This window comes from Rousettus aegyptiacus, unplaced genomic scaffold (assembly GCF_014176215.1).
Source record: "Rousettus aegyptiacus isolate mRouAeg1 unplaced genomic scaffold, mRouAeg1.p scaffold_m13_p_8, whole genome shotgun sequence".
NCBI classification, from domain to species: Eukaryota; Metazoa; Chordata; class Mammalia; order Chiroptera; family Pteropodidae; genus Rousettus; species Rousettus aegyptiacus.
In genome coordinates, this window is record NW_023416311.1 from 76,834,093 (window position 1) to 76,853,538 (window position 19,446).

Consider the following 19,446-nt stretch of genomic DNA (forward strand, 5'->3'; position numbering starts at 1 on the left):
CAGGCTCGCTTGTTTTTGCTCCCAGGCTATAACTACACAGGGTATATTCTTATGAGACCACCGACAGTCTGGATGGATATTTTCAAAATATCACAAGGGATTTCAAGCAAGGTCAGATGTGTACTCAAATCTGAGGGGCCACCCTCACGATCATCAAGTTACGGCTGTTTCACCAGGGATTTCCTCACCTCCCCACCAGAGCAGAGAGAGCGCACTCACCTGAAATTATCTCCCATTTCAGAACTCAGGCCTTCCAGAGACACGCATCTAGCTAAAGTCCTCGAAGATTTGTGTTTTCATTTCATGAATATTAATAAAAACAAGGAATGCTGGATTCTGAGGCAGGACTGTTTCTTTAAATCCCAAGGTGGACAGAGTTCGCGGTGATCAATGGAGAGGTCCCTTCTAGTCTTCACTCCTTAATTCCTTTCTCTGGTCTCGTTTTTCTCCTCCAAACAGTGCCTAAGGTCCATCAGGCAAGGGTCTTCAGTGCTGCCAAGAGACAGTGAGCCCCGGGATTCCCTGATGCTAGCTCCCAACTCTGGGAGCACGGGAGAGGCCTGAGAAGGCCACGTGCTAATTATTCAGCTGATTCTATCACACTTCCCAGCTGTTGGCCCACTTGTTCATGCCTCTTAAATTTTTCCCAGTGGCTTTCAGATGTTTTTGATATTAAATTTTGCCAAAGCATGACCTGTGTTTTCTGACTAAGCTTTCAGAGTGCCAGACAGGCCTAGGTTAAAATCCCAACTATATCCTCTATCTGGCACTTGAGCTAGCTTAATATTTCTGAGCTTCAGCTTTCGTACCTGAAAATGAGGGACAAAAAAGCCTTCTGTGAAGATTAAAAGATTATTTTATGTAGAGCTCCCAGAACAAGGTCTGATACATAAATGTAGTTCCTTTGCCTTCTATCCTCTTATCAAAACTGAGAGAAAGGTCAAGTCAGTCAATATGGAAAAGCTTTTGCTAATCCTATCTCTAGTCTTTGTGCTATGGGCACTGACAGGACATTCACTTAACCAGCAATAGCTATTACACATGGGCTCCTAAGAATCAAGACTTATAGCTCCAGGTACACTCCTTTCTTTGACAGAAGTCTAGAAAGATTAGTTCTCCCAGCCACAGCTTAAAATGATTAGGAGAACTAAAGGTTCTTAAGCCGGCTGCACATTGGAATCACCTGGAGAGCTATGGCAACACACCGAGTTAGTTCCCACTCTGAGATTCTGATTTAACTGGTCTAGAATGGGGCTTGAGCATCTGTATTTTTAAAGCCAGCACACATGTTTCAAGAATGCAAAGAACTGAAAGCCACTGCGTTCCAGCTGAAAATACCTGGGTTGGCCCAGAGGGAACAGTGACTTTCAGTCTCCTCTGTGGATGCCCCTGGCAGAGGCAGACTCGTGACATTGTTTGTTTCCTTGGGCGCTGGCAATAACCATAACCAGCAATTACTAGAGGGAACCTTGCTCTAGTCACTTATTCACATTTTGACTTTTAAATTCAGCCCCAAAGCCTCAACCACCTTCTGATCTTGTGTCAAACAAATAAAGCCTCCCCACCGTTGGTGGCAGACTGCAGCTAGGATGCCTGTTTTGGGACATTTTGTGCTTCTGAAGTGTGGGCCTATTTTTACCGATAATTTACTTCAGTGGTGCCTTTCCTTACTGATTCCAGGCAGTCCAACAACAATAATTGGTTGAGCTCTAAAACATCCAAGCAAAGAAGGAAGTATCTTTTAAACTCTCCCCTCCAGTGAGAATTAGGTTGCTTAAGAAAATGTAAAGCATCTCTGATTTTATTCTCTAGATTTTTGTTCAGCGATCCTAGCCAGGAGGATGGAGAGAAGGATGGGTGGAGGGGGTAAGGAGGAGGGTGCCTTGGAGGAAGGGCAGGGAGAGCTGAAAGAGTAAGAGCCCAGGAGGGAAAAAGTTTTCAGACAGCCATGGTCTATGTTTTATGCTACTAGAGCCCTGACTGGAACACCAACATCTGGGCAAGAAGTGAGGAGACACCAGTGAGGAGAATGTGCTGGCTTCTTCCAGATGTTCTTCAAAGGATTCTAGTTACAAGACAATAACTCGTGGCTGTGACCTCTAGTGTTGCTGCCACCTTCTGGAGAAGGCACTTTTTCATTCCCACATCACTCCTCTGTAGAACATATATCAAACCTAATTTATAGATGAGGAAACTGAGTCTGAGAGGCAAGTCACTCACCCTCAACCAAGGTCAAGTTTAAATCCACATAGTCTAGTTGTGTCTTGTCCAGGGTTCCACGCATGGTTAAGATGCTTTTTTCTTTGAAAGCACAAATCTCATTCACAGTAGAATCACAGTAAAAGTAAATGTAAATGGCTGCTCTGAAACCACAGTAGACAGCTGACTCTGTATCCTTGGCTGGATTTCCAGGGTCTGGCTGAGTTCTAGAAGCTGCTGACAGCCTAGCTAATCCAACTGAGCTTTAATGGACTTGCTTTCTACTTCAGTGAAACATATTCATTATTTGTTCTCAAACTTAGTCAATAGAGACCAGCCATGGGCTGTTTGCACCTTCAGACCCAGCTCAGATCTCTTACTTTGACTCCAAAGTCTTGCCAGCTGGGTCTAGCAGCATCTAGGCACCTCTTCACAAGTTTGCTCTTTTTTTGTGTGAATTCTCCTTCAACTGGCCTGCAGCAGCTCTGTGCTTCTGAAGATGGCAAACGCTGTCTCATTCCTGGCAGAGGTGGGAAGTGCACCCACTTCTCTCCACAGTCTCTTCGTTGTTAGCCTGAGAGATGGAAAGGCACAAGCAGGACTGCCCAGGCCAATGAGCCTTTTGAGAAGTCAGGGTACCAAGTCCTGAGTGAGTGCTGAGCATTCACTGACACCGATAGGGAGACTCGAGGAAGGAGAAGACTCCCTCACAGCACCACCAGTGCCTCTGCCTCCAGGAGTTGATAATCAAATGGAGTAGGAGGGAGGGAGGGTTGAGATCGATAGTTCTTGGCCCTTGAAGTACTTCAGAAACACTAAGCCCACCCCGCCTCGCCCCAGCCCCCACCCCCGCCCCCGGGCCGGAGACACTCATTCAATTAGACTCAGCCATCAGTACTTGTTTAAAGACACCAGGTGTTTCTAATGTGAAGCCAGGCTTCAGATCCACCGAACCAGACAAATGCAACTGAAATAAGAGAACATGATATCCTTGCAGATGGCACCGAACTAGAGGGGACAGCTGCAGAGTGTGCCATTTAAATGACTGCAGAGCTGTTGAGAGGAAAGTGGGCAAAACTTGGGGTTAAAGGACATCACTCCGAGGGTGTCCAGAAGGAGGAAATGGCCTGTGCAAGTCTCGGTCATGGGAGTCAGCTGTGTGCTGTGGCTAGAAAAGACACACACCTGGGTCTGAGAGTACAGGGCTCCTGGTGGCCCTGAGACCCCTCATTTGGGGTTGTTATAGGCTGACTCAAGATACAAGTGTGAGCTATTTATTCCAAAAGAAGTCAGTTCTTTTTGACCACTGTTTTATTGACCTATGGTTCTTTTAGAAGAGTAACTATGAAGACCATCCCTACATTGTTCAAATCACAGTCAATGAAGGACATCATTTTTCTACCCTTTCTCACCATTCTCTTCAAACTTGTTAGTTACAATGGCTCAGTCATTGTTCGGAACTCAGTATGTCTGAATCATCAAGTGGCTTTCTCCTGAGGCTTTTCCCAAAGCTCAACATAGTCTCTTGGTAAACAAGGCTGAGCAGCAAATAGTTGGAGCATTACAGGCTGAAGGTACAAGCAGGCCTAACAGCCACTAGGCCTCTTTCCCTTATCCTCACCTCAGCCTTCTAGATGTTATCACTCTGTTGATAAATTGAAAGAAATGCTTTCCTAGGAGAGAAGTAGGGAGAGAGGATTTCTCCTAAAAGCCTAGGGTGGAGCTGGCCAGGGCACCCACTCCAGTCTTCCCAGCCCAGAAGCATCTCCAGGACCACTTAGCCCCTCCCCAGCCATGCAAATAGGCAAGAGAAACTCTGCCTGACTATCCCGAGAGAGAAGGAGCAAAAGGCCTTGCTGTGGGGAACAAGAGCAGTTCAGCCTCTCTGTATCTAAAGAAAAGCACTACCCATGAAACTGCGACCAATAAAGTCCTGGGACCTTGCCCCCCACTTATAAATGGTCCTCCTTGTTGCTGGGGGGTGGAGGTGGACCTGGGGGAATAGGTCAGACAGATGCCTGAGGCTACAAACCTAAGCGACCCAGCATCTGCCCTCGGGGTCAAGGCTGCTTATTGGCTTCCCCGGGCCTCTGCCTTAAGTTACCCATGGGAGCAGTTCTGAAGCTGTTCTCTGTCTGGGGTCATTTTCCTAGCACCTGATATAGCAAATGACCTTTAGGAGCTGGTTTCAGACACCAGGTTTTCAAGTTAGCCTATGGCTGTCCAAAGCCTCCCAACCTTTTATTTCTATGTCTGTCTCCCCAACTGGACTACGAGGACAGCGGTTTCATCCCTTTCATCTTTGGTGTCCCTGCCACCTAGTGTATAGGCCCCAACACATGAAAAAAGCTTAGTAAGTGTGAAATACAAAAATAAAAGAATGCCTTCATAGTAGTACCCCAAGTTCCAAAGTTACCCAGCTGGTCTACTTCGGCCTTTGAATGACTGAAGAAAGGGTTAGTCTTTCTCCAGCCTCTCCCATTCCAACCCTTTCCACATTTCATCCTAGGACCTACTTCCTAAACTTTTCATTATACACCAATCAGATCTTGGCCTCATGGGGTAACCCCCAGCTATTAGTGAATTCTTTTAGGGAAATTTGCTCCTCATCCTAAATACTACATTATACTAAATATTGGTCCTTGATTTATTTTCAAGAGGAATACAAATTAAAAGTATATACATACAATCATGTCCTTGGTACACACAGTTCTGTTCTTTGAGCTCTTCAGAGAAGGGATTCTATAAAAATTTAATAATGGTCTCTTTCAAAGAAGTGAAAAAGGCCCCTCCATGATGGATGGCTCTGAGAAGTATTAAAGCGATTCTAACATTTTCCTCAACTTTTTCTATGAGCCTCAAAATCAAGAGAACCTCATTTTCTCTTTCTATGAAACAGAAGGCTCTAAACGTTACAGCCATTTCAGAAGTGAAAATAACCCTCTCTCATCCCCTGCCTTCTTCCTTTTCACATAGGCGTCGGTGAGCTAGTATTTATTTAACACCTATTATGCACATATAGTATTTCTCCTTACCCACAATTCAACGTTTAACTCACATTAGTTCCCAGAAAAAAAATAAATTCTTCAAGAAGACCTGAGTTTTTCTCATAGTTCTTTCTGACTTTCCAAAGATTAAGGCTAGTTCTGAATGTTTGTACGATATGAACTGATGAAAACTGAGTCCTCCCCAAGCCCTAGAATAAAAGAGCACCAATTCCCCAATTGATAATCTACCCACCAAACAGCAAAATCAGGGGATATTAATCACATATAGTTGCATGCATCATTAAAACATCTCTGTGAGGCCAGGTTTACCACAAGCAGTCGAATCATACAAAACCTCTATAAAGTAAGTCAAGAAAAGCAGAACAATGCCAGTTATGTCTCAAATCAGTAATTACCCACTGGAATCTACTAAACGCTAGATACACAGCTCAGGGTCTGGAGTGGGAGACATAAAAAAAAAAAAATTTTAAAACAATGTAGAAAAGGCTACTAAAGAGGCATGTGCAAGGGCTATGAGGGGCCAAAAGAGAGAGACTGTGATTCCGAAAGAGCTGAGGAAGGCTTCCTGAGGAACCGACATCTGAGCTGGGGTGTTAGAACGCATCAGCACGAACTCGGCAAGATTCACGGGAGAAGGTGACAAATGTCAGGCAGAGGAGTGTGGGGGCTCTTCTAGGGGTGGAAGATGTTCCAAGCAGTTAAAGTAAGGAGCCTAGGAAGAGGCGAGGTCTTTTGAGGTTTGGGCAGCATCCTATAAGCATAAGGGGCTGGAGGGAAACCCATGGGGACTTTAAGACAAGATATCATATAACAAGATTTGGTATCTTGAAAGATATATCTGGCAGAAGTGTGGAGGATGAATTGGAGAAGAAACTGGCAAAGGGGCAGACACAGCTCTCTCCCTTCCTTCCTTCCTCCAGAAGATATACAGATCATTCCCATAGGTGTCACAGTGTCACCAGGAAGCAGCACGGATGCTTTCTGGGAAAGCCAGGCTCTGTCTGGAAGTCTGCATTTCAACAGCCACCATATGGACCTCGATTTAGGACAACTGGTACTGCGGAGGCAACTGCCCCGTTTCAGTCCAGCCATTACTTGTGCAGCGCACATTCTAAAACGGTGTGATGGTTCTACTGGCAAATATCCTGTATTGAGTTCTCCGATTTCTCAACACTGTGAAGTTCTAATATTTCCCTTGATTGTTTTAAGTGGCAATTTCTACAGCAGCTATTCTGATGGTATCTGACAAGGTGAGAATTTAACTCCTTCCAATGACAGAAAAGATATCTAAAGGCATTTGTCTCTGATCCTATAACTGTGGCAGCAGAGTTGGGGTGCAATTTTGAAGCTCTGGGCATCAGGCCCACGCTGGAGTGTGATGCAACACAGTGACGGAGGCTGTTCCCTCTAAATGAATTTCAGAAGAGTTAGAACTCTACTCCCTATTCCCTTTTGGAGCTGTGAAATTCCTTCCTTATCTTCTCTTTCATTCTTTTTCCCCCCTAGGAAGAATGACTGAATTGATCTGCAGTTTCTCCTTTCTCTCCTAAAGAAAAACCAGTTTTGAACCCTTTCCTATGTAAAAGGTTTCTCTCTGTGAAACCAAAATAGATCCATCCATCTGGTCTTTGAGTTTAACCCCATAAAGGGGAAAAAAAATGAGTCAGAATCAAGCCTTTTTGGAGAAAGGACTGAGTTTTTTACTCATTTGGTTGGAAAACGAGAGATGATTTCCTATCGGGCAATGAGCACGCACACGAGGCAGCAGCGTCCCTTGTCGCATAGTGCCAGGGCGCCTCTGTGCTGGCTGGTGCTCGTGGACCGTCCTGCCGCGGTCATTTCTGGTTCTGTCGTCTGTCTTCCCTTCCGCATCCCAAACAGTGTCTGTCTTGCTTATCTGTGCATTGGCACTGCCCGTCACAGTAGATGGTATGTCATAAGGCCTCCGTGGTGGGTGACACACCATTATAAGGTCTCCACGGTGGATGGCCCACCCTTATAAGGCTGTAACAGTGGATGACATACCATCAGAAGGCCTTCAATTCAATGAGGACCTTCTCCATACCAGGCATTGTGCCTGTTGCTTCAGATAAATACAATATTGCTTAATTTACTCAAAAAACCCATTTTACATATGAAAAACTGAAGGTCGGAAGGTTTCTCCAACCTTTACAAAGTTACATATCCAGGAAGAGTCAGCAGAGATTTGAGCTCAGTCCTTATGAACCCCAAACCTGTGCCCTTCCCACTCACCACATGACCTTCCAAGGGGAGAACTGGGCAAAGCCAGGGCTTCACTCTTGAGCTAATTCTCTAAAGTCCAAGTAGTGTGTGTGGACTCACCCACCTGGCTAAATTACATTTTAAAGGAAATGTCCATAAGCACACTCAAACTTCTTTTTGACCTACACTATAAAATTTAAAAATATACACGTTTCCATTGGGAAAAAAGTCCTGCATAAGACCAAGGTGGAAATTTTTTTGTGTTTTTAGCACAAGAGCAGCAAACTCCTAGAGCCTGTTACTCAAAGGATGCTCCACAGACCAGCAGCAGAAATTGGGAGCTTTTCAAAAATTACATTATCTCTGGGCCTATTCTATTGAAATCTATATTTTAATAAAATCAGGTGATTCGTTTGTGCATTTGAATTTGAGGAGTACTGCCCTACTCTTCTTAAACCTTTAGAGCGTGTTCCCCAATTACTCCCTAGGTTATTTATCTTACCATCCCACCTTTCCTAAGCTCCCAACAATCCTTCCATGCATACAATTTCTATGAGTACACCCTCATCCATTAGTGTAAATAGATTTTATGGTGTTATACCTATGTCGTCTCTTTAAATGTGATTGATGGAGTGAATACTTATAACCAAGCTCACAGCCACAGTCCAGCCACGATATACTGCAGTAAACTGGCTTCTACCACTTAATCATTTAATCCAGTGGTTCTAGACACTGATACACACTAGAATAACCAGAAAACTTTTAGAAATTATTGATGCCCAGGTTCTGCCTATGCCAAATCGAATCAGATTCTAGCATAAAGTAGAGTTCAGTGCCTGGCCTAGATTATCACAGTGCCTTGTGCATAGTAGATGTTCAATAAGCGCTTGTTGATTGAATGGATCCATTAAATTCAATATCCCATTATTCGCTTATAGTAACATTTAATATTACTGCTAATCCAGAGTTTTCAATCAAGTGACTTACTCAGCTGGAATTTTGCTCCTCCTAACTTAATTATGAACTGAATCCTCTTGTTTCTTACTATTATATCGTGCATCCAGTATTGTTTAGAGATATCACAGGTGAAAAAATAACTTGGGCTTTCTTTTCTGGGAGGAGAAAAGCTGGAGATATATAATAAAATACCATCAAAAAGAGGTCACAGAGTCTAACTGTGCATAAAGTGCTCAGTGGGTTCCTATTTCAAGCAAAACCACATCCAATCATTTACAGAATGAAATTGCAGAGTGGAAGAGCCAGCAGGCGATTGTTTCTAACCTTCCCTATTCCATAAGTGTACACGAGGCAGTGGTAATTATGCGTCTTTGTGCCTTGGATGTGGGAGTCGTAGTCTGGACTGAAGGAAGCAGGCAGGACTAGCCCAGCGCTAGTACAGGATGAAGGCAATCATCAACACCGGAGAAGTCCCAAAAGTAGCCCCTCACCAAAACCTTACAGGGAAGACACTTTCTACCCATATGTCTTCGAAAGCCCTGTGTTAACATGTCACCATATAGCCAGGGAGGTGTAACACAGGAATCCAAGAACCCAAGAAAATGGAACAGGTGTCTGCGAGTTAGTCAATGGAGGTGCTGGCGAGGGAAAGAGGTGGGACCACAGAGGAGCTGTGAGATGAGGGCTGGTGCCTGGAGGGCCACCTCCCTGGAAACCGGTGGACAATATGGGAAAATCGATGGCCTGGCATGGAAGGAGATTCACAGAACGTTGCAGAGATTAGCACCCCAAAACAAGAGTGAGAAGCCTAGTTTCCTTGACAGCTTTCCATACAATGGCCATAAGGAAAAGCCAATGGCTGCTTAGATAACTTGAAAACCTCTTATCTTAGATATCATGAGACCAGTGGGCTTTGCAATCTGTACTTATTTTTAAATCAGTGGCTGTCAACATGCTAAGTGCTAAAAATATGTCTGTTCCGCCTTCTCCATTTTACAAACCTGAAAATATTGAAGTTATAAGGGTGTTTCCACCTCTGCCACCCCCTCAGTGTCGATTCAAAGGTGAAACTGTTATAATTAGTCCCTTTCAAATGATCCTGACTTTCTTCTACCATCTTCCAATTCAAGAACACAAAATCTGTTGAAGGGAAACTTGCTTCTCTCGGGGGAAAAAAAAAGTACCACCTTGTCAGCTAATTATATCCTTGAGTTGAGCAAATCTCAATTGCTTTCCTCTTCTTGAAATTAGAAAAATCATTCCTTCCCTCTCTGGGGTGCAAAGAGGTATAGTTACTTTCCCTGGATTTTCCACTCAACCCTACCTCTGAGGTCTCCAGACTGGCTCCATAATAAAAAAGAGAAACCTTTGCTTTTATTGATTTTTGTACAGCTTGAGCCCAACACTGAAAGCAGACACAGGGGATCTGACCTTCACATACAACCAAAACTGTTTGGTAACAGCAATAGAAAACGTCTCACTGCAATCCTGGCTCACTCTTTTTGTACAGATGCTTCTCAACTTACAATGGGCTCACGTCCCTATAAACCCAACATAAGTTAAGAATATCATAAATCAAAAATGCATTGAACCTAATGGAAATTATAGCTACCTTAAACATGCTCTGAACATTTACATTACCAGGACATAACCCCATCGTAAATTGAGGAGCATCTGTACTGCCTTCCTCATCTTCCTGCCAGAAGCAGGAGACACAGTTGAACATTGAATAGACAGGTATACCAAAACATAACATCCAGAAAATTCTGCCACGTGGTACAGTGTACAGTATCAGTTGTGTACCCTCATAACCGCACGGCTGGCTGGGAGCTGCGGCTCGCTGCTGCTGTCCAGCGTCACGAGAGAATATCGTACCACACACTGGAGAAAAAAATCAAAATTCAAAATTCTAAGTATGATTTCTACTGAATTAATTTTGCTTTTGCACCACTGTAAAGTCAAAAAAAAAATCACAATTAAACCATCGTGAGTCAGCGACCACCTGTAGTAGCTACAGAAAACTGCTCATTAGTGGTTTCTTTGCTGACCTGTCCCATATTCTCCTAGTTTCCATGTCAATTTCTAGCATAAAGTCAAATGACAGCTAACCTTATAGCAGGTCAGAATGTTGTCACCTTTCAACAGCCACATTGGGATTTTGACACAAATATTTCAAGCAACAGATAAGGCCTGCTTAGCATTTTAGCTCAACCTTTAGATCATAAATGACAAAAAGGATCCTGTTTTCTGACACTGATTGATATGACAGGTTGTAGAGCACCCCTGGGGAGGGTTCTGAGGCAACAAACTGTCTCCATGGGAAAGAATGCCATAATCGTTTAGCAAGGGCCTGGCAGCACCCGGAGCCATATATTTGCCAATCCCATTCAAGATGGAGCCGTCTGAACGTCAGCATCACTAGAGAAGCGTATATCGGCCTGGTACACAGAGTTCTGGATGCTCGTCCCAGATCTGTGGTTGACCTCCTGTGATTTCAGACAATATTGCTTTGCTTTGCTTCTTCCTGCAGGAAAAGCTTCTGTAGACAGTAGTCCCCTTGGAGGTGCCTGAAGATGAATGGGTTAATTTAAAAGCACTTAAGTTTCTTTGAAGGAAACAAATTACATAAATCCCAAGCAATAGTACCATTATTGTCTGGATTACCTACATAAAGAAATAAGTTCCTTAGATTATTGGATTTTTCAGTCTCTGTGAGATATAAGTAAATTGCTACCATAAGTGGCTTAAGACAAATTGACCAATAAGAATGCTATATAGGCGGAATCTATCACTGAAGAGTTTGATGTGTTGTTAACATCATCTGGTCAAATCTCTGGCACAGTTACAAAGAGATGGTAATGGTAGACGTGGTGCTCTCAAGCACAGACAAGAGACGGCCTCTTGCTTTCATGCCGTGAGGCCAGTGGAGCTGGGCGCTCCACCACATGCCTCACTGGACCATTGATCCTGCGGTCGTCATCATTGTTCCCGGCCACCTGACTTTGCCCTGCATTCAAGCAGCAGGGCCAATGGACTCACCAAAAAAGTAATCCGAGGGCTCAGCATGAGACTCACAGCAGCGGGTACAGGGACCTCTGTAGCTGGTACCCTGGACAGGAAGCAGATATCTGCAATGGCCTAAAACATATATATATATATTCTAGGCTTGGGGGAGAATAAGAAATGGAAACAAATTTGTCTTTAAAATGTTGTGCTATTAACATAGTGACCACAATGGAAAGTGAACACATATAATGTATTGTTGGCTGGGTAATGACTGAGAACTCTGAAACTGGAGAGAAGAAACTCAGGTGCTTGTCCTTGCTCTTCTACCTACTGGCCTGGCAGCCTGAGACACGTCCCTTGACCTCTCCATCTCCTCATTGGTGCGGGAAGGAACTGTACTAGATGATCTCTCAGGTTCTTCCATTTCTGTCTTTCTGTAAATCCATGATTCTAGTTTTAGGTACCAGGCAGGAAGATAAGGCCCATTAGCACAACCTTCAGCATGCAAAATTCATACACTACCCTTGCACCCTGGAAGTATTCAGCCACAGTAGATGGGCACTTCTAGGTGTCAGGGACATCTGGGAAAGAAAGGATCAGTGCAGCCTCCTCGGGAGGGTCTGCTGGGTCCTCTCTCTTAACACCAGACCCAGTAAGGCAGGAAGGAAAGTCCACCCAGACACCATCAAGGATGAACAGGTGGGTCAACCGTTGCAACTTCCGATGGAACCACAAACGGAAGACACCCAAGATACTAACAGTTTTACAAACATCAATAAGAACTTTGGGGACTGGGGACACCAGAACCACCGGAAGTGAGAAGGCTCTTTCTGTTGGTCAAAAGGACGTGAGTACCAGGAGTCCCCTGACCACTCCTCTAGTGGACTTCCACTTACAAGGCCAGGGGCTTTGGGAAGGAGGAGGGCAGCCTCTCTAAGTGGGCAGAGACCCTCTTGCCCTCTGCTGGGGTAACAGCATGGCCGGAAAACAGACCTCGCAAACCTTAGAGAGACCAGGGAAGGCTGCTTTCTGAGGCAAGGATCCCTTTTGGCCACTTTCGGGGTCAGGACACTGGACCTGGAAATCAGCACTAGACTTGACATCGCTCAGGTTAGGCTCCTGAAAAATGGTGGTTTAAATGAATTGAAATGTGATTTGACTAAGCCTTTGTGTAGCTGCAACATGAGTGGCCTCCGAGAAGTGAAACAATGATTGCGTCGAAGCCCTCTGACCTACTTTAAACTTTGGTTATCATAGTGGCTCTGCACCAGTCTTTCTCCTGAACCTCTGATTTCAATAGAGAACAAAAACACCCTTTCCAAATGCTTCGGCATTTTGATTTTTAAAAAAATTGTAGACGTTTCCAAATTTGATTTTGAAAAAATATTTCCCCATGAATTTCCAAAGGGCTTTCACCACCCCCCCCCCCGGGGCCATCTCATACACCACTCGGAACGAGCGGACCCTCTCCACGGTCGCCACGCGGTCGCCACGCTGCCAGCACAGAACCCGCCTCCGCGAGGGCTCGGGGCCCGGCCCGCCCGCCCGGCACAGCTGGCTGCTTATTTTGCTCGAAGGATAGACAGCTTTGTAAAACTTCAACCCTCTTCCCCACCCTTGAGGAAATCCTGGGATGGCTTTGCCAAAAAGTCCCATCCCGGCGACTATTTATACTCATTTCTGGGAGCTACAGGCTGAAAAGGAAGAGCTGCGTTCACGATCAATTTCCCTTTTCAGATTCAAAAAGAACCTGATACAAATTCACGGCAATAACATGGGCTCGAGTGGCCAAGCATATTTCTATAATTGTTTTCTGAAGAAGAATCGGAGGGGGGGGGCGGGGCGGGGCACGAGTCAGCAGAACTTGAAATGTCCGCATTGTGGACTGGCTGGGCCGGCTGTCAACCTAGCCGCCAGGTGCCACTGCCCCGACTCAGCCTGCTGCTGTCTTTCAGCCCTCATCTCTCCAAGTAGTGAGGCTGCCACAAAGGCTTTCCCATATTTCATCAAAATCTGAAAAAGAACTGAAAGAATCTGCCACTGGCCTCTTGGTGTGAACCTTTTGTTTACCTTCTTACCTTTCTTGAGTCTATTTGATAGTTTAAACTTGTTTCTAATATGGAATGAAAGGAAGACTCCTGTTGTTAATAAAATTTGAGGCATTGGTAGTGGCTGGAGTATTCAGAGGGGTTAGGAGAAGGGACAGAGAAGCTTCCCAGGACCCAGGAAGTGTTTCTTGTTAAGATTTGTACCTCAGTGCACACATTCCGACTCGAACCCACAGTTGAATGGGGACTCGGCTTCGGATGATACCCCAAAAGAGTACGAAGTCATCTCAGTTATCACAATTACTGACTTTAGTGTCCCGCTTTTCAAATTTTACCTTTGTCTGAACTTCAAGAATTCTTGATGTGTAAGTGCACATATATATGTGTGTGGAGTACTGTGTATGTTTGTGTACATGTGTGAGCACATACGTGCATGGAGATGTAGAATTTTGGAATGTGTAAAACTTAAGCTAAATTACTATTGAAAATAATTACTTACAGGTGAAGGAACTAAGATAAAAGGAAGGTGAAGTGGCATGTTCAAGCCTGGAGAATATGTCCTCTATGAAATGAGAGGTGAGTCACCGATCCACAGCCCCCAAAGCTTGTTGCACCTCATCCACTCCTGGCCCCTGCTCTACTTTAAACTCAGTGTTTCTTAGGGTCTCACCAACATACTTCAGTCTTTTTCACATGGGTCATACCTGGGATAAATTATTATTCTATTTTTAGATTATTAGATTAGAAATTATTAGTTTACTGAATTAATTCACTCTTCATCAGCCCTAAAGAAGGATCGAGGAATACATCAGACCTTCTGAGCACTTGCTCAGACTCTTTTTCTGCCCTGGACCTCACTGCTAGCCCTGTATGATGGCTTTTTTGAGGTATCAGTTTTGCTGGACTACAGTCCCAGTTATTCAATCAAAGATTAATCTGGGTGTTGCTGTGAAGGTACTTTGCAGATGTAATTGAAGTCTCTAATCAATTGACTTTCAGTAAGGGAGATTATCCTGAAGACTCTGGGTGGGCCTAATCAATCATTTAAAAGGCCTTCAAAGCAGGACTGAGACTTTGCCCCCAAAAGAAGAAAACTTCCTGTGTACAGTAGACTCAGCCCTTGCCTATAAATTCTATCTTGTTTGTGATCTTCCAATTCTGGGATGTTGTCCTATGGATTTCAGAATTGCTTTACCAGCTTAACTACATAGGCCAATTCCTTGTAATAAATAAGTGGATGGATGGGTGGGTAGGTAGGTAGGTAGGTAGGTAGAAAAATAGAGACACAAATAGATCTATAGATCTATAGATATATAAATACATAGATATAAATCTCCTACTGGTTCTGCTTCTCTAGTTGATTTCTAACATAGATTCAAGAACCAGAAGTGAGGTTTAAATACATGAAGACATGGTTAAACTCTGACTAATATAACCAGGTTTCCCTAATGTCCACACTGTGAGACTTGAGACAAAACAAAAAACAAAAGAATAAAGGAGAGGAAAATGGGCTCATTGTCATTTTTTCCAGGGCTTGAAGCAAGGTTAGGAGTGATTTATATAAAGGCTAAATGACATTGTAAAGAGAAAGTAACTACAAATCCAACAGGTACCTCTTCTAAGCTTACAGATCCTAAAAATGTAGAGTACCCTTCCCCCAGAAAAAAAGTACCATCATTAAAATGCCAGCGAATCCTGTAATAAGTTGAATCTAAACAAGCTGGATCATTCCTCAGTCGAAGGAAAAGGTATGGTCACAATCTGGAAGTCTCTACCATCTGGCAGGTAAAGAGACCTGCTGACTGAGTTACCCTGGCTTCTCATCCTGGTGCCTGTCACTATAATTCCATCTCTAAAGCTCTCCTACCATGAGGTGTCAGGGCAAAGGTTTGGTTTATGTCTTCGAGGTTCTCTCCTCCATTCCCATAAAGATGACCAAACCCACTGTCTCAGAAGTCACTCACTAACAGATTTTTATTGACACTTGGTATATCCAGGTGCTTCTCTGAATGCCAAAGATAAATTACTGTCCTCAAGAGATAACTTCGTGGTTGGAGAAACATTATTTTTTTGTTTACATGTCTTTTATTTTATTTCTTCGTTTTACTTTCATGTATAAATAAGTAAATAATATCAGAATCTAGTAGGAATTACGACAAAAATGAAAGTGCGTCATGGGGTAGAAGTGATAACAGGGGGCAGGAGGGCCGGACTCTAGGAAGCTAAGTCCTGGAGGATGAGCCGGAAGGAGCCGAGCAGAGGTCTGCAGTGTGAAGATTATAAAAGTAGCCACGAACTCTTCCCCTCCCTCAGAAGGTGGAGTCTCTCTCTGCCCTTGGATCTGGGTTGGCCACATGACCTTCTTTGCTACTGCGGGGTTAGCAAACCTGATGCAGAGGCTTGAAAAGGGTGCGTACATCAGGGGTCATCTCGTGCTTCTCCTGAAAACACTGTGACTGCCAGCATGGGAAGATGCCCGGGGCAGCCTGCTGGATGACAAAAGACACTTAGCTAGTTGCCCCTGTTGTCCTGATTGACAGTATGACAGCCATTGGAACCACCAGCTTGTGAATGCAGGAGCCTAACTGAGACTAGCTGAGCCCGCCAGGCCTGGAAGAACAACCCAACCGATCCACAGATCATGAGCTAAATAAGTGGTTGTTTTAAACCATTAAGTTGTGGGGTGTTTGTTGGATAGCGAATGCTCACTGATGCATGAGGGAACTGGGTACTCACTCGTTATATTTGAGATGGAGCCCAGGGAACTTTAAAAGTCCACTGTCTCCCTCGGCGTTCAGCTTTATCCACACCTCCATGAGCTAGCTTTCTGTGTTATTACTGACTTATTCTTTGCAGGTGGTTCTCTATAAATGCCTTGTGTTTCTGCATGTCTTGGAAGCAGAGCCAAGGAATGTCTTTGTTCTAGAATACCTTTTTAAGGATTTTTGTTTACTGAAAAGCCTTGGAAGATAGAGATAGTGTGCCCCTTCAGAGTGCAGGGTAAGCATGTTCATTGCCCACTGTAAAAAAAAAAAAAAATGAGTTCCGTAAGCTCTTGAGTTCTGTAAGCTCAGAAGTCCTCTCATGTAACATACCCCCTGCATATGCAGATGTCACCTGGTCCTGTTTATGTCAGCCTGTGAGAACTGGGCCTTGGAAAATGGGTACAAGAAATTACTGATATTCTGGCCACTGCTAATGCTGTGAGTCATAAAGTCCTTGGTCTCTCACTCGGGTGTCCCCAGTATTCTGCCAGCATCCGTGACACTGTGGCAGGCTAATTTGTGAAATTGAAAGAGGATAAAATCTCAGACTTTTCACAGTTCTTGACACCAATTAATCAAAACTCCTGTATGTAAAACTATGAGCCAAATTCGCATAGGGAACACTGCTTAGGTCTGTAAAGGTCCATTTCTCTGCAAATTACCCTGGAAAAGTACATTATGTGCCTGTTCCCAGGAACTCCAGGGCAGCGACATGTGTACACATCCTTCTCTTCCCTTTAACAGACACAGGATAAAGGCATGAAGCCAAATCCATTTTTTATATATTAAAGGAAATAGTGGGCTAGATACAGATACAAGGACACAGAGCTTTAAAAGGAAAAGAAAAATATAACTAGTTTCTCATTTCCTGCTTTCTCTGCCCCTCACTCCACCCCAGCACTCAGCAAAAATAAATAAATAAATAAATAGATAGATAGATAGATAGATAGATAAATAAATAAAGCCGACTTAAGCACCTGAGCAGTCCATGCACATACTCCATCATAGGAGCATGGAGATTCGGAAATCAATGAAGCCAGGAAACTTTTTAAGTCTTTATTATAATAGCTCGAGAAAAACATTCATAGTTCCTACTCCACTGGCTACATACACAGAAATTCTCAGGCATCCTATCATTTTAACACAATTCAAAACTTCATTTTCAGGGCAAGAAAGACTTAAATTTTTGTTCCTCAAGCCAGTGTCTTCAATTCACCCTTTCCACCAGAATGCTGCATCTATACATTTAACCTGTCTTTGACTTTGTCAGATAAACCACTGGCTTTGGATTAGAACATCAAGAGGAGAGTGCAATGGATGGCAGACACTGCGGCTCCCGAAGAAACCCCTCAAGGCATCAATTAAATGCTGCTGAGACGTCGTACAGAAGCGCATTTACTTACCCACAGCGCCTGAGCCACGCTGAGCCCCTGAGCTGAGCTTCCAGAAAATGTCCTTGTCTTTTGTTTTTGGTCTAATGTTTTCAGGCCAATTTCTTCTTCCCTCCCCACAAGTTCAGATTCTGTAGGACATGACCCATCCTCGTGCTACATCAGCCATAAAGTACTAATTCCTCTAGAGATATATGTGCAATGGTGGTTTTGACCCTAATTGCTCATTAGAAACACCTAGAAACCTTTTTAAAAAAAATAATGCTGATTTCCATAGGCCCACCCCAGGCATAACATAAAAGCACTGCTCTGAGCACCAAAAATTAAATATGTTCCATTCTAGCAGGGGGATTAAGTTGAGTTTTGAGATATTTATTTAGCCAGAATTGGAGATCAGAACTCTCATTCATTCGTTCATTCATTCAATAAGCATTTTGTAGATCACCTGGTAAATGTCAGACACTGCCCTCAAGGGGTTGCGGTCCACAGGGGAAGACTGACTAGAAGCGGCAACTTTAATGCCTCAGAGCAGGAAGTGCAGAATGCTAAGAGAACAATGGAGGGCGCCTGCCCTTCGTGTGGGGGGCCCATGTCTTTCTTCTGCCCATCTCCTTGGTCTCCTCACCCTCACTCAACCACAATGTGCTTGTTTGTGACTGTGAAGTCCAGGTTCTAAGGGGAATGTCATCATCTGCAACCATTTACCAAAGCCAGATGCTGCTTTTAATAAATCTTGTGAGCACCTAAATAGCTTTTTCCTCTCTGACTTAAAACAGAGATTTCCAGAAAGAACAGGAAAAAACAACTGACATTCCTAAACCCCAAGGTTACAGAGAAATTCGGAAGTGACACATTCTGAGTGGGTTTCAAGCTAGAAATAGAGAACCCAATTCAAGGCTGACGAAATGGGCCTCTGGCATCATGTACATGGAAGCCAGTGCCACAGCAGAACCTTCTATGGGAAAATATCTGCCCAGAGCAGAGACGCCAAGAAGCACGTGCAAAATCAGAGATGGGAAACAAGACTACGCTCAGACCTTGCACTATGAAACATAAGGTGACGTGTTACTCATTCTTAGGAGACAGGTGGTAACTGTCTTCAGCCACATAATCAGGAAATATAATCTGCCTTTTTTTTTTTTTTCATGCGCTATCAAACGTCCTTCACAAAATGAGCCATACAGACAGACAGATGTCGTTTCCAGGAATGCTGACTCCCACGGAGCACCTCTTTTGATTTTCCAGAACAAAGACTGCTGTGCGTGCCCTTCATCCTACCCCGTGACTGAGACGGGAACACTGGAGCTGCGTACCAGCTCCACGACTCGACAGACAGATGATTTTGGGAAAGTTGTTTAACATCTTTGGATATCTCTGTCTCTGCTCTGAGAAGTGGGGGTGACGATGACAGGACTGTTTCACAGAATGAATGAAACGATACATGTAAAGCTTTTAGTTCAGGGTCTGGCACACAGTAGGTATTCAGAAAGAGGAGCTATCAGTATGTCCACAATCTAAACCCACACTTGGAAAGCAAAATCATATTGCGATTTTAAATTTCTAGCTTCCTGCAGCGGTGTCCTACATGCTTCTCCTTATCTAATACATTAAAAAACAAAAAAACAAAAAAAACCCTGCATTTAATAAATAGTATCTCCCAGGTCAGCACTGTGTGACTGAGACTAAGCAGATATGGGACAATACCAGGAAGCTGACACACCCTAACCCAGCTCTCATAGACTGCCAAATTGTAAAAGGTCTGTAATATCCTGTTGTTATGTATCTATTTAGATGCTTCAACATTATCACTTTTAAGTCAAGTTTTCAAAAAATGGAGAAAAATATGACT

At 43.8% G+C, this 19,446-nt stretch overlaps 1 long non-coding RNA gene across 1 annotated transcript in view; it reads right to left on the bottom strand.

The window, feature by feature from the left end:
- Window positions 1-17,661, bottom strand: part of LOC107506357 — a 118,729-nt gene extending 101,068 nt beyond the window's left edge. The window contains exon 1 of the long non-coding RNA XR_004952516.1: window positions 17,610-17,661. This is a non-coding gene — a long non-coding RNA (uncharacterized LOC107506357). The remainder of the gene's footprint in view (window positions 1-17,609) is intronic.
- Between the last annotated feature and the right edge of the window lie 1,785 nt (window positions 17,662-19,446).